The sequence below is a fragment of the Cryptomeria japonica genome, chromosome 4, assembly GCF_030272615.1.
Source record: "Cryptomeria japonica chromosome 4, Sugi_1.0, whole genome shotgun sequence".
Classification (NCBI taxonomy): domain Eukaryota; kingdom Viridiplantae; phylum Streptophyta; class Pinopsida; order Cupressales; family Cupressaceae; genus Cryptomeria; species Cryptomeria japonica.
The window spans coordinates 183,086,758-183,103,344 of record NC_081408.1 but is presented as its reverse complement, the minus strand read 5'-3'; the positions used below and the strand labels follow the sequence as shown (position 1 = coordinate 183,103,344).

General features: G+C 34.3%; 1 pseudogene; it reads right to left on the bottom strand.

Moving 5' to 3' along the window:
* Positions 1-14,970: 14,970 nt before the first annotated feature.
* Positions 14,971-15,619, bottom strand: LOC131028128 (germin-like protein subfamily T member 1; annotated as a pseudogene).
* Positions 15,620-16,587: the final 968 nt, after the last annotated feature.

Below are 16,587 nucleotides of genomic sequence, written 5' to 3'. Positions count from 1 at the left end.
CTAATATCGAACACATGTGGAGTTTTTTCTGAGGCTGTACATGGGAAAGGAGAACATGATGGTGTCGGTGCATGTGTTAAGAGAGCCCTTTGCAGAGAGCAACTCAAATTTGAGGAAAAAGCTAAATTTAAAAATACAAGTAAGATTGTGGACTGGTGTAGTGCAACTTTATCCATAGGATCAAGTCAGAACTCTACAATCAGATTTTGCTTCTCGCTAGTTGATGAGGAGAATATCCTTCGAGGATATGATTGTGATACAATCAATGGGTCAACTAGATGGCACTCATTTAAGAGTTCTAATTCTAACACTTGGACTATATGGACTAGGGAGCTTGCATGTTTTTGTCAATTTTGTGTTGCAGGTGAATGGGAAGAATGTGAGAATACGGAATGGGTTGGAGAATGGCAACAAAAATCCTAAACACCTAGTGAGACACAATATCAATATGTTAGAAGAAATGAAGACCTAGATCATGCATTTGCATCAGAAGATTATGATCACGTTTCAAACCTCATACAACCTATTAATTTAATTTAATTTCTTGTTTATAACTTTAAATTATATTATTTATGTATTGTCATATAATTTATGATTGCATTTGAATTATAAATTCTAATAGGTTTTATTTCTACATGTACTTAATTTTTTTTCTAGGACATGTGTATGTTGTTGTTGCACCTGAAGATAATGATGAGTATACTGAGTATTGGCTAGCTAGATATTTAGAACCTAAGAAAAAGTTTATATGTCATCAAGTAGATGATGATGGAGGATTGAATCTTGTCAATAACCTCCTTTGGTGAAGAAGACTTACGATTAAAAATTCTAGAATTCCTCTCTAGCCAGATGCTCCAAATAATAATAGAAGGTGCCACAATCCAGATAGAGGAGTAAAAAGAAGATGAATATAGCAAAGGACAATCCCAAAAATGTGATAATAAACTAGGACTGATAGCCGAGGACCAACCAAGCATTCCAACTAACCAATACCAACATTCCATAGCAAATGGACAATGTAAGAACACAGGATTCATGGTTTCCATAAAAAAACCACAAAACACACAAGAGAAAGCCATAGTAATCCCAAGCCTATCCAGTCTCAACCCAGGGAGGACTCTATCTTGAATTGCCAACCAATCAAAAGAACCAACTTTAGGAAGACACACCGAATGGAAAAAAATATGAGAAGGCCAATGGAAGGAAGGAGAGGAACTAGACAAGGATTTATACCCCTCCTTTACCAAGTAAGAACCTTAAGCACTTTTAGTCCAAACCAAAATATCATCTTTATCTTGAAACACAAGAGATATATTCTAAAGTTCTTCCTCAAAAGCAATTCTAAGCTCATTCTCAATGGGAAGGAAAGCAATAGACTTCCATTGGGATACTGGATAAGGTCCTAAAGAATCAATGGAAAAATAATCAGCAACAAAAACCCCCCAAAGATCAGAATGAATATTAGACAAAGGAGACCAATCCTGAATGGAAGACAATTCCGGATGACCATTCCAAACTTCATCCCAAAATATAGCCTTCTTTCCATTATGGATAACCCAAGAAAGGTGCAGAAGGATGACCGATCTACAACTAACCAGAAAGTTCCAAAAAGCTGAACCTTTTGGAAGAGATGAGGCTATGAAAATCCTCTCTCTAGGGGCTCCCCTTAAATACTTAGTAAAAATAATGGATGCCCATTTATTTGATGGATCCTTATATAATTTCCAAACAAGTTTAGCCCCCAATTCTTTATTCTATGACACTAAATCTTGAATTCCTGCACCTCCCAACTCTTTAGGAAGGCAAACTTTATCCCAAGCCAAAAGGGGAAGCTTCTATTTTCCCCCAATGTTACATTCCAAAGAAAGGATCTTAGAGACAACTTGAGATCCTAGATAACTTTGGGGGGAGTTTTCAAGAGAGACATCAGGTATATAGGAATGGCATGAAGTACTGACTTAGTTAGAAGAATCTTACCCGCCAATGTGAGCCATTTATGATTCCAGGAAGAAATTCTGGACGAAATCGCATGCACCACTTTATCCCAAAAAGTAGCTTTATCCACCCCAATGAAAAAAGTAATGCCTAATTTTTTTTCAAGGAAAGGCACCCACTTGAAAACCCCAAAATTGAGTGAGCCTATCCTTGACCAAGGGGGATACATTCAAAAAGAAAACCTTGGATTTTAAAACATTCACTTTCTAAGCAGAAAAAGAAGAGTAATCAGTAATAATCTTCTTGATTACTCTAGCCTCTGTCAAAGAAGCAAAATTAAATAGAAGAGTATCATCCACGAAAAAACAATGGGATTGCAAAAAAGGATAACCCTCTATTCTAATACCCCTCCATAGGCCAGATGTTGTAGCATCAGAAATAGCCCTGCTTAAAGCCTTTGCCAAAAGTATAAGCAACCTAGATTTCTGCCTCCAATAAGATTCTTCCCTAGCCAAAACTTCCTCCAATTGACTTTTCAAACACTTAAGCCTATCAAAAGACAAAGAAGTCATACCTGAGCTCAAGATAGTCTTATTAATCTTCTCTATTTAAACATTATTTTATTTAATGGTGGAAAAATCAATAATAATTTTACTTTCAATTTATAACAAAATGTGATAAATATTTGTTAAAAAAAAAATATTAGTCAAAATTGATTCTAAATAGTGAATTGGATGATGTTTGAGAGTAATTCATTTAGTTGTTACCAATTTTTGTTTAATTGAGTTATATGAATGAAAGGACAACAATATTAAAGATTTGACAAAGATTCTTCTCTTTTTTGTAGTCATATCATATTGAAACTTTCTTGTTTATGAATTATTATTTAGCAACTCTTTGACAACTATCCATCTCTTAGCATAAATACCTACTATTCTTGTTATGAAAATTTTTGTCATTGAAAACAAGACAACTTAACATGCAAACATTAAACCAATCTTAGTGTTTATTGTAAAATCTAAGAAAGTTCCATTATAGAGAGATAATAATTAAATTAAAAAGTAAGCATTATTATTTTTTAAAAGGTTTGGCATACTAGTTTGTTTGGTTACATTGATGAGAGTGCTACCAAGAAAAGACCATTTATTATTGAGTGAGTCATTTTCCATCATTCTACATTGTCTTTATTTTCTTTCATGCATGTTTACGAAACAAGCATATTCATAAGTTAAATTTTGTATTTCTAGAGATAATTTCAATCAAAAAAATATTAAACTTATATTACTTCCAATTTACCTAATTACAAGATCCTTGTAGCTATTATCATGTAGTAGTAAAAGTCTTTCACTTTCTTTATATTTGAAGTATTAATCTATTTAGATAAAGAGATCAATCTTTTAATTAAAAGGAGCTGGATGTCTATCAAGGCTACATAAGAATATTTATAATTGTTCTTTCCAGTGTTGAGACATGGACCAACTAGGACTTGAACCTAGGACCTTCCATACGCTGCTGGAGTGCTCTACCACTAAGCTACTAGCCCCTCTTGCACCAATCCATCATCGGTCCGGTTGTGGATTATTTCCAACACCAACACCCCCCTTAAGCCACACCTCTTGTGTGCTTGCGGCTCCTAGCCTGGACCTAGCTCTGATACCATGTTGAGACATGGACAAGCTAGGACTTAAAGCTAGGACCTTCCATACGCTGCTGGAGTGCTCTACCACTGAGCTATTGGCCCCTCTTAGACCAATCCATCGTTGGTCCGAGTGTGGCCAATTTTCAACACCAACAGCCAGTTGGTGCACTTTAGGCAATTTAGCTCTATTATTATCATTTTTGCATTGTTATTATCTTGAATAATACAAAATGCATTATACTATTGTTTATGTTTCTACTATGGTATTATATACAATTTTGAAATAAACATCAATTTCAGTCTTATGTTTACATGTGAGGTTACCTATCTGTTGCTACTTATATTTTAATTTAATATTGGTAGTTAGTTGCATTCTAAGAGATGGGCACTCTTACCATTTAGTGGTTAATGATGATTCATAAATACATATGTATCACAATTTTAGAGAGGCATTTCTTGACAAGCAAATAAATGTGATGAATAATTTAATTAAAAGAATTTTTTCTCCCAATTGCAGATATGTTTGTCAAATGAAATATTGAATAAGTGAAGCATGCATAGAGGAAGAAAAAATAAGGTGTCTCGAAAAAAAATAAAAATTGAATGTTAGAATTATGATGTATTGAAGTAAGTAGATGGGTCAAGACTCAAGAATCAAGACCTTAGATAATAGTTTGAATTGGATTCAATTATACATTAGGATAGGCTATATTTCTAAGCAAGGATCATTTGGATTACCTATTTGAGATAGACAAAGTTCTAAAGAAAATATTAAATTGTTCAATTTTATTTTGTCAAGACCTTCATTAACAATGGATGTTGATTTTGATTTTGATAAATGGATGATTAGATGGATGTATAGGATTAATATTGGAAGTATATTCGATAGATGGAATAATCTGGTTATAGTTTTGCACTGCAAGATATGAAGGATTTTGATCCATAAAAGTATTTGGATTAGACTAGATAATTAGGAGAGTTAAAATCCTTCAACTACTAATGATATAATAGATTAGAAATTTTTGAAGGTAAATTGGATGGACTATGAAAATAGTTAGGGTAAATTGTTGGATGGGTTTAGAGGAAAATACTTTTAATTAGGATTATATGGACATGGTTAGGATGATTAAGATTTGATTAGATGGTTAGGATGGGGTGGATTATAGGAAGATTAATATGTTTGATTGAATTATATTAGGAAAATTATAAAAAATTCAAAGTGATGCAAATTATTTATATTTTAAGGATTTTTCTTAAAGGGATTGCACTAGTTTTCAAAATTAAAGTGGATGTATGAATCCTTATTGGCCCAAATATGTATTATCTATCAAGTAGCTTGGATTAATTAAATAGAGATAGGCTCAAACCTTGTACATAACTGCTTAAGAGAAACTACCTAGAGAACATGAGGAGTGCACACCCAGCCAAAAAAAACAACCAAGACCAAAAAATGTCAAAAACCAACAGACAACCAAAACAAAACTGCTACATGGAGAGACAAAAAACAAACCCAAGTACCACCCACCCACCAAAGACATAAAGAAATAACCTATTGAGTGGGGGCATTATCATCTTTCCATTCATGGCATAAAAACTTTAACTTTATGGGAAAAAGACATTTTTTTATTAGAATCCTTTCCAAAGCCTAGTGCTATAGAATCTAGAGTATCCTTGATAGTAGAGGTAAGGGTTTTGATGCCATATTAGGAGAATATAGATGTCTCTTTCTCTTTTCCTTCCTTTGATATATCTCCTCTTGGTTTGCATACAAAGAGGCCTAATTGTTCATCGCCATTTCCTATCTGAAAGTTATCATTTCTACAACTCTTCTTTTGAGAGCCTCATAATTTTCCTTTAGTTCAACCACGTCTTTCCTCTTATCCCTCTGATTATTTTTGTACTAATATCCTTAAATTTCTCCTCCATAGTATCCCAATTTGCTAGTTTTTTTTCCATGTCATTGGCATCCTTCTAGATCCTCTCATCATTTTCATACAATTCTGAGTTTTAACCACGAACCTGCACCTCCATTACTTCTTCCAAACTATGGATCTTCTTCTTGGACAGACTCATCTAGGAGAGGAGCCAATGAACTAACACATCATGTTTGTCAATAGTATCAACCAACCTATTTACTTTATTAGCCAAAGCAAGGGAATCAAGCTTGAGAGTTGAAACACCATGGACTAGGGAAGGGGAGTCTAATGAGGGGGTGAAGTGGGTTTTCTCCATAGACCTAGCCGAAGACTAGTTTGAACCTATGGATGAGGAAGAGTACAAATCCTTTGATTCCTCTTCCTCCTCAAAGTTCACCAAATCAACTTCTCGGAAGGGCCTAGAGTAGGGTTTTTTTTTGTTTGGGCCCATGAATAGGGTTGAACTGCGTAGCAACAAGTTTAGTCTTAGATAAGGAGGCCACATTGGGGTCAATTTTTGCAATAGGGGATCTAGAAATATCCAAAACTAGGTTAGAGTTAGGCATGGGGCCAGAGTAAATCAATGGGGTCCTAGTAGATAGTTTCAAAGCAAAGTGAAATTTATAAATCCTCAAAATTAAACCTAGGTGAAGAGGGAGAGTATTCTTAGATTTAGCTGAAACAACCGATTAGGATAATGAGGAACAAACCTAGAATGTTAAATTCATTTTGATTCCATATCTGAGATGGTTCAACATGGGGAAAATTTGGGTGTGGAAGCATTTGAATCTCTTGTCCATCATGAAATAATTCATGAGAATGAGTGATAAATCTTTCCAAACCCCGAGTAGGTCTTCTCTATTGTAACCACTTCAAAGTCTTAAGATATGTTCACCTAGTTTAAAGAATCTCTTGAAATCATCTTTATAGACCCCCTTTGAATTTTTGGGGAAAGTCACTTCATCCAAGGATAAACAAGTCACAATGATGATAGTTTCTGTAGATACCATAAAAACCAGTCCCCCAAATTTTAACTTCAACTTACTTTCAGGACTAGGTGAATTGTTTAGAGAGGGTCAAGTCAAAACCTTGATCCCTTTCACATAGTTCACAAGGTTTCCATTTACCACTTCCGACCACTACTTAGCATTATACTTGAAATGATCACAATTGTCTAATTATATTCAAAGAAGGTTTCCACTCATATCTAACATAAAGAAACTAGAGGCAAAAATGAGAGAAGGAATTCAAAAATTAGGAGTAAGAAAGGGACGTCACAAGTAGGAATTAGGGAATGTACATCCAATGCAAAAATTAAAGGTCTGCCATCTAAATAATAAATGATTGGAAAATAAGGTAGCTATGACAAGAAATTAAAATGTGATCTTAGGATTATTTTGCATCATTAGGTTTTATGTTAGCAAGGATAGTGGCATAAACTTTGATAGGAATTTCATGTAAATCCATCCATATTTTAATATGATTGGAAAATAGGCCAAGATTAGCAAACCTATTCGCCAATTTATTGCCTTCCCTCTATGCATGACTGATTCTTATGTAGCTAAGCCTAGGGAGGAGATCAATACATTTGATGATGAGGTGTCCACATTTCCAATCAAATTTCACTTCCCTTTCTAGCATCAAAATGGTATTTTTAGAATCACCTTTAATGATGATTCATCAATAACTTCTATATTTTGTGATTACAAATACATGATAGGATGTTGTCAGTTGCACAAAAATTAAGGTTTGAACCCCAAGGTTTTCCACATAGGCTAGGATCATGTTGCCAATTGAGTCTCTTGTAACCCCAATCCCACCCACTTGACCCAGATTACCTTTTGAAGAGTCATTGAAATTCAATTTCAACCAACCAGTATTGGGGAGGAGGTGAGGTGACCTTATCCATCAAGTAGTTGGTAGCTAGGGATTGCCAAATTTATAATGAGAACACACTTATACTAAGGGGGATGAACCAATAAAAGATAATCTTCTACTTATTAAAATTTAACAAAAATAATAAAGAAATCACATAATATGTAACTATCAAGAGAAACGACGGCAAGAAGGAGTGGGAGCGAGAGCGGGAAGGGATGCAGGTATGGAACTAGGGTTTCAGAGGAGGTCAATGAAGACACAAAATATGGTGATGGTGATGGCATGTTTGCTCCTTGTTTCGTCTTGGCCCAATCCTCCGCTTCTTTTTGTTTATTAGGTGGGCATGATTGCAGATATAGAAGTGGTTGCAGTATTTGGATTCTAGTCTCATTGATACTCAGTGCAGTGGTTGTTGTTTCTCTGTATAGGCTTGCTAGAGGGGGAGGCTTGGGGGTAGGATATTTGGCCTTTTGTGGCTTGCCCTCTTCTGCTCCCTTATTGCTTCCCTCCCTCTTGGTCTGACCATGACCTTTGGATGTGTCACTTCCCTCATCCCAGTGGGGTGTGGGGGTGCTATTTGGGACCTAGGTAGATCTACCAGGGCTTGGCCTTTTTTAGGGTTCTTGGGCTCTTCTCCCCCCTCGGGCTGTCTATTGCCTTCGTAGAGGCATTTTTATTCATAGGGGACCTTTGTTCCTCCTATTTCCCTCCTTGCTTATTCTATAGGGGTGAATAGAATTGTGGTGGGGGGAAGGAGTGTCAAGTCAATCTTTTCAAGATGGATTTTTTTAAGGGTGTCTATTGCCCTATTTTTGGACGTTGGAAACTATTCTACTTTCTTTACTAGAATGACTGTTCCTGACCACTATAATCCTATGGAGGTGGATTATCTGGTTGTGTCAGTTCATTTAGTTCTTATTTACTATGGGCCTCTATTTCTTGTGAAGGCTTCGAGAGCCTTGTTTAATCTCATATCTTATGTGTGTGGGTGTGGTTGTTATGTGCCCCCGGACCTTGTGGTGTTGAATGGTTCTTGGAAGGCTGAGCTAGTGATCTATATCTCTTTAAACCCTATGAAGGTGGGTCCTTTTCCTATTTAGGTGGAAAATTGCTTTGACGGAGGGGAGATTATTTTCATCTGGTTTTTCTCCATTGGCTTTAAGTTGTGGGTTTTGCGACCTTTCTCAAAAATCTGTTTGTTGTTAGTTTTGGCAGCCTACTCAAAACCCATTTTGGTTTGCAGGGGCCTTGATATACCCTCTTGTTGTGGGATCCATGCAAAACCCACTCTCTTGAAGGTTAGGGGATCCTTTCAAAACCCCTATGTTTTGATTTAGTTTTTAATGCTTCTTTTATGTAATCATCTCTGGATGGATGTTGATAGTTTTCGATGGCCCAACACAGAGTATAGTTGGTTTTGGTTAAGGGATGGGGTAGTCTTTTGCTTTCTGATTTTTCTAAATATGGGTAGGGGATCTTGAAAAATCCTTGATGTTTGGATGTGGGAGTCTATTGACTTCATCTAATGCTTTAGGTTGTGTTGTCAACTAGTTTGGTGTTGGCTTTTTTTTGGTTGTGCTAGCTTTTGGTTGGTTCTAGCCATCTTTGTTGTTTTAGTCTATTGATCTTATTTGCATATCTTTATGGCAAAAGTTTCTTTGTAGGTTCCAGCTCCTGGCAAAATTTGAGGGTTTGTAGTCCCTTTAAAACCTGTTGTACAGGGTTTCTGGTCCCCTCAAAACCTGTTTTCCCTTAATAAAAAATAATTAGGAAACACAATATTCTTGTGGAAACTATTTTGAAAAAAAACCACAATGAATTACTACTTGGATCTACTATCGAATCTAATAACAAAATAAAATTATTTTATTATATTTCCAGGCACTAACCCAATAGAGAGACCAATTCCTAGTTATAAAAAATGCATGCACCAACCTATTGGGGACACCAATTCCCACAACTAAGAACCAACTAAGAAAGAGACACTCATCTCTTCTTTTAGGAGGCACAAACTTATCCCCTTTGAGCCTTTCAAATGTAAAAATTCTTACATAGGTTTTCTAGAGGGCCTAACGTGTCCTTAGCTAATGTAGTGTTAACAACATTGGCAAGCTATAAGCATAAGAAAGAAAAAAAAAACAATCCTATCATTGAGGGAAATTCTCATGTAAAAGATAAAACTTCTTGATGTTATTTTTAGAGTTCAAGCATATTGATTATCCCGATTTTATTTTAAATGTCACATTTTACAAGACAATTTTCAAAATAGCTATAAACATTCGAGTTTGTATCATTTTAATAAATATTTATAAATTATTATTGAGTGAAGGTGATGCTAAAGAGAAATTTGTGTCATTCTAGATCATTTTTTTTGTAAGCTTTTTTGTCAAATAGTATTCCTTTAATAAGAGAAAAAATAATAACTTGAGAGAGACCACTAATAAAAAAATACAATATAAGATGAAGAACATCATTCTTAGCCTCAATTTTTAAAAACTACAAATGAAAATAAGATAGAACATCAATATCATTCACAAGAATATTATAAATAATATTATTTCAAACAACCCTCATAATAGATGAATCCATAGAAAGATTCAATATATTATGATCATCACTATCAATAATCATAATGTATCTCTACTGGTCCCAACTATCATTATCAAAGGATAACTTATTAAAAATACATTAATTATGAGTGGTGAGGTTACTAAGAGTTTTGTAATCACTATCAATAAAATTTGTTATGGGTTTCCTTCTTTTATTCAACTATAACCCCACATTATTATCTAGCATAGTAATTATATATTTTATGAAAGTATAGTGAGGAAATTATCCTTTTCTTGGGAAACATGACCATTCCTACCAATCCATAAAAAATCTAGAATCTTAACATATAATTTTTCAAAGGATGCAAAGAACTACCTATTTTCCCAAATAAACTATCAAATCAATTAACTTCTTATTTTAACTTATATTCGAGAAAGGAGGAAATCAATTTTAAAAAATATTAGCTTGATGATCACTCTAAACAAATTCATTAAACATGTCCATACAAGATTTAAAATCCTAACATCAATTTAAAATGACAATTCCCACAAAAATTTTTAATCAAAAGCATTTACTTAAGAAAAATGCTTCTTAAACTCAATGTTACTACACAATATTTTGTCCAGCCCTTTTGTCAAATAATGTACTAAATCATGAAGGCTTCATAAATTTTTTAGCATGCTCAACCACACATTTTATTAGAATAAAATGGCAAATTAAAAAATTGGAGTGGCCTATAAGAAGTTTTTATAACTAGAATATTATATATTATTCTAAATTTTGTAATCCTAAATTACAACTATGAAAATTCTCATAAATCAATAAATTTAATTATAGATTAAGTTCCTTCTGCTATATAGGTATATTAAACTCAAATTCAAAGGTCTCCCAAAGATTCAATCTTCCATTAACTAAAATATTATCTATAAACCTGATAGATTTACAAGACCTAGCTTTAAATAAACAAGCACTAGTAGAAGCAACAAGATAACTCTTACATTCACTAACCAAGACAATGAATAAAATCTCATAAAAATAATCTTAATTTGATTGAATACCTCCTAACCCTTTGAGACCCAAAAATAGTAGATCCAAAATGCTTAATATCAAACTTACTAAATAAAATTCTTAATAATAGAAACTAAACCAATTTAGCTTTGCTTAGGGATAGACTTAAAAAAACCACTTAATGTAAAAGAAATACCATAAATAATAATAATAATTAAAAACCCTATAGAATACATAGATTTTTCTATTTTCTTTACTGCCTAACCAAAATTTTTTTTATAAAAAGCCTATTTAATCCACTAACCCTAAAGGAACCCAATAAACATAAAGAAAAAATATACCATATAAGAAGATAAAAAAGATTACACAACTAAAATATATTAACCAAAAAGAAAGCCAAGACAATTTTAAAATTCATAAAATAACTCCACTTTTTTTAATGAGGAATTAGTTAAAAGAGGACCATTAAATATCCTACAATCACTTTAATACTCTAGAAACTCCAAGCTTTCTCCTTATCTAATTGTAACCTTAAATTAAAAAATCAGACGATAAATATAAATATGAATTGTTACCTTTATATTATGTAATGAATCATAATGAATTAACAAATAAATTAAGTTCCCATATTTATTTGAAGTGTCTCATAGGTGTTATTCATTAAACACTTTTTCAATTTTCCATGCTTTCGGTGGAATTATTATTAGAAGGAGAATATAACGATGAACTATATATTTTAATTAATCTATATCCTTTTAGTATTTAAAAAAGTTGTTTAAATAATTTTCTTGTTGATATCTTGTTTACTTTGACAAGCATTATCATAGAAGGTCAAATTCACATCAAAAGGGAGTGAATTTTAATGATATATCTATTGTCCTTTTCATTATTTTTGGTACATTTTGACTGGACTGTCTATTGTGCTATAACAATTCTACAAGTGGCATATTCTTGTGTGAATTTATCTCATGTCATTACCTCATTTTTGATAAGTTCTACAAGTTCAAACTTGACCTAGATCATCCATAATTGTAATTTTTAACCCTTCTTGTTTAAATTTTAAATTCAATTTAAATCTTGACAACACCCTCCCACTAATCATTATCTACTTACCTAGTGCATGTTTGTGTTAATTTACATGCTATATATTATTTAAAGGTACATTCACTCAAACATTTAAAAATATGAAAGCTTATTAAGAGATTTATCAAAAGAGAACTTTCATTGCGAGGAATGTGAGAGGATTGTATTATAACATATTTCATCGTGTCTTTAATTATTATACCTAAGTCATGGAATTGATTTGATTTAGTTGAAGGAAGGAAATTTTATAGGGATACAAAGAGCTTAGATGAAGCTTTGACAATATTCGTTGAAAATGGAGAGAAGGCTATAAAGTTAGAAAGAATGTTGATGGTGGTTATGATAGGGTCTCTATTAGTCCTTTGTGGGCAGAAATTGCTGAAGTTATCATGAGGTATGTGACACTTCATGGCTGATACTGCAGCCCTTTTAGTTATCATTGTCATTCTGAATCACTTTAGGCATGACAAGTGCATTTTTATACCCTTCTATCTCTTTTCATCTTTGTCTCATAGTCTAAAGATGCACAGGAAGAAACCCTCATTTCCTGTTTTGCGTGAGGGCTTAATTCTCCTTATTAAGGAATTTTCTAAAGCAATCTCTATTTAGAAGAACCCCAAAATGGGTAGGGCCAAGAAAGATATTAATCATTTCTTTAAAGAGAATTCCTTGGAACCAGAAGATATACGCTCTGGGGATGATGGTGGGCTTCCATTGGGCAAACATACAAACCCTAGGAGGGAAGCTAAGACCCACTTTAAAATTGGTGTGTTTGAGGATGAAGATTCAGTCTACACCCCTTCTGATCAATATGTCCCTAACTCCTTTAGCCTTAGCAGTGATGTGAAAGGAAAAAGGAAAGTGGGGAGTTCTTCACTATCTCGACTAAGGGGAAAGGGAATGTCCCTTGGCTTCCCACGTTTCCCATGAGAAAAAAAACCAAAGAAGATATTGTTCATGATGAGGACCCTACTCTCTAGCCTCCCATTATTAATGAGTCAGATAAGGACATCCATGTTGATACCCCTATGGGGAAAGATAACCGTGTGAAAAAGAGATCATCTATTTAGAACAATGTATATATAGAAAAGAATGTTAAGGATACCATGGATGGTAATCATTCCTTACTTATGTGGATTGTTTCATAAATTAATTCGCTGAAGGATAGGTATGGTCCTACTACTGATGTGCAAATTGTTAAAAAAAATAGCCACTACACAGAAGATAACTCGAGGCGATAGAGAATTAAAAGAAGGCCATGGACAAAGAAGAAACTTTGGAGAAGGATATTTCCAAAGTCCATGATAAATTGAGGATTGTGGTGGTAGTTAGTCGATCTACTATGGAGAACAGTGCGGATGGGCTTAGGAAGTTAGACACCCATGCAGAGTTGATCTAGGGACTGTCAAAGAATGCCTCCAACTCCCCACCAACCAACCAGTATCAAATTGAAGAAGCAAATGAAGGATTATAGGGTGGCCTCTAGTTCTATACCAGGTTTGGCCACAAGACTCCGCAGTAAGGACAAAGACGTTATGCATATTGATAGTGTGGTCAGGTGGGTTCAGAACATTAATGATCATTTGATTCAAAAGAATGAGAGCGTGCTAAAAAAATTGTAACCTATCTTTGGGGTTTGTTTTCTTGTTTTTGTTGTTGTCTATTGTCTGGTTTGTTATTGGTTCCCTTTTGCTGGATTGTTTTGTTGTGTTAGGGTTTCAGGTCCCTTCAAAACCTGTTTTCCTTTACTCAGAAATATTTTTGAATTAAAGCTATCAAAAGGAGAACCTCATCCACATATAACAATACTAAGATTCAAATGTGAAACACTATTGACCTAGAGCTATGAACCAATGAAATTACAAGTGGAAGACCTCATTGTGGGGACATTAAATCAACAAAAACACAAACCTGGAGCAGGAGTTTGCACTTTAATGTCGCAACAATACACCACCACTTAACTATGAGAAGAACCTCTTAATTGAAAATAGTTTTAACCTAAATGCACGAATAGAATAATTACAAAGCTCGTTGGACCATATTTCTCAAACCTTCAGCCTTTCGTTTCGTTTCAATTGTATTCCTTTGTTCATCATCATTTCATTTCGTTTTGTTTCGTTTACAGTTGCAGCAATGCAATGGCTGTAGTAGGCTTCATATTTTATTCATATTGCTATCACCGGAGCTGCTTTTCCAGATTCCTCGAAGTAAGTAAAGGGTGGATGTCGCCAACTTCCGCATCAGCGGCAAGTCCATTGTTGTTCATACGCTGCTCTTCATTGTCATATAACCGCTACATTCAGCCAAATGTATGTACAGAACGAATCTGGGATCAAAACTACAATGGTGGAATCCTTCTACTGTTGGAAACGGCAAACTGAACGGAACTTGCTACGAAACGTGCACGGCAAATGTGAACTGCACGAAGACTTGAATCGGGTTACGAATATACTAGGAAAATAAGAAAGGACAAGTTGCCCCACACCAATCTATGTTTGTCAATACAACATACACGATGCAATTTTTATTATTAATACTGATCCGATTTTACACTATCCGATTTGAGATAAAAAAATGTTTTTAGTTGCAGCTGCCGATAGAATGTATTTAGTTACAGCTGCCAATAGATATAGATGCCTCAAAAACTTTTTAATCGTTTAGTGCAACAATGGATAATAATAAGAAAGTTTATATTATTCCTACATTGTAAAAAATGTATAAGACGTAATTCTTATCATTCGAAAGAATTAATGTCTTTATTCAATTCAGTTCAGCCTCAAGGAGGATGACTATGGGTATTTGATCGATTCAACCTCAACAAGGATGAGGCTTTTATTCAGTACAGCTTTAAAACAACTAGTAAGAAAGAAATAATCCGAACAGAATAAGAACAACCTAAGAGGGTGAATATGGGATCCTCTATCAACAGAATGACCTATCTATTAGAACAATAATGAAGGATTAATGTCCTATTGGTGTAGGTGCAGGTGCAGGTGCAGGTGTAGAGGCTTGCCCAGAAATTAATTCCTTGAGCTGTTGATCATTAACATTAAATGCCTTGGTCAACACATCTTGTGGAATGGAAGGATTGGCTCTGAACAGGGCAGATGCAATCACTTGAACACCAGGCAGCTGGCTGTTAAAAGCAGTAATTGTACTAGCATATGATGGCCCCACGTTCTGCTGAAAATGCACCAAGCCCTTTGGTATGACGAACACATCTCCCTTCTCCAACTTTTGTGAGAACAACACATTATTTGAGCTGATAAAACCAACCAAAATAGTGCCCTCCATTACAAATATGATCTCAGTAGCACGAGGATGAATATGAGGGGGATTCAAACCACCAGGGGCAAATTCCCCACGATTTATTGATATGCCTAGTGTGTTTACTCCTGGGAAATTTACCACATTACCTGCGGTAATATTGAACCCTAAATTGTTGTTTTGTTGAGAGTGGATTAGATAGTCCCCTAAACAAGAAATCTGATGCGTTCACTGCCTTTGGGTCTTTGCACACAAAACCGTTCACCCTCACATTAGCTTGAGTAGTATCAGCCACACAGAAATCCTGCAGAGGATCTGGGTCTGATGCATTAATGGCAACCATTATAGATAGCCATAAAATGCAGCACAGGAAAGCTTTGATCATTGTCGAGGATGTTTTCATTTCCGATCGGTGCAGAAAGTTGTATGATATGAATTGGGCATACCAAAACCAGGTATTTATAAGGGTAATTGGGAGAATGAGTTTCTTGAGATTACGCGTTCCTTAGACTTGTTAAACCCATAATTTGAGATACTTGTGAAATAATGGCTGTTAGATTTTAGTTAGGATGGATCACACAGACGAATTTGTCAATTGTGGGCGATATACATTTGTTTCAATGGCAGTTTTATTAAAAAATATTTACAAAGATATAAATGTATTGGCTGATTTGCGTCACATGGTATGTAGTAGCATAAAATCATATGACTTTTCTCTACCATTTCTCGAACAGTGCAGACATTCTCCGGACGATTCAGTCTACTATGGCGGATAGAGTGTATTTTCTGATGACTTACTATATATTAAAATATAGAAGCTGATACACGTAGCAGCTACCGTATATGATTGAATAAGTGGAATTTCCCCCACCATGTATATAACCGTGTTCACAGTCTCCCGAGGACCTTATGAATCAGTCCGTGGTGCAAATGTTTTGTTTGTTTAGTAATCTTCTTTTTCCTTGCGACCCTATATTTTTTTCTTCTTCCTTTATTTCATCACTATTTTGTTTTATTTAAATATAATTTTATTTAATGGTGAAAAAATCAATAATAATTTTACATCCTATTCACATTTTAAATATTTGTTCATTTTCTTTTCAGTAATTAAATAGGTACTAAATGGCAGCATCAAATGCAGTAAGAGTAAAGTTTACAAAATTACCAACCTCACCAAAAACCAAAGTCCAATATTCAACCAGTTTGATGATATTTGTTCAAAATTTATTAGTCAAAATTGAATTTTGTAGACACCTATTTTTGTTCACTTGATTAAATGAATTTTATATTTGTTTACTTATCATTCATCTA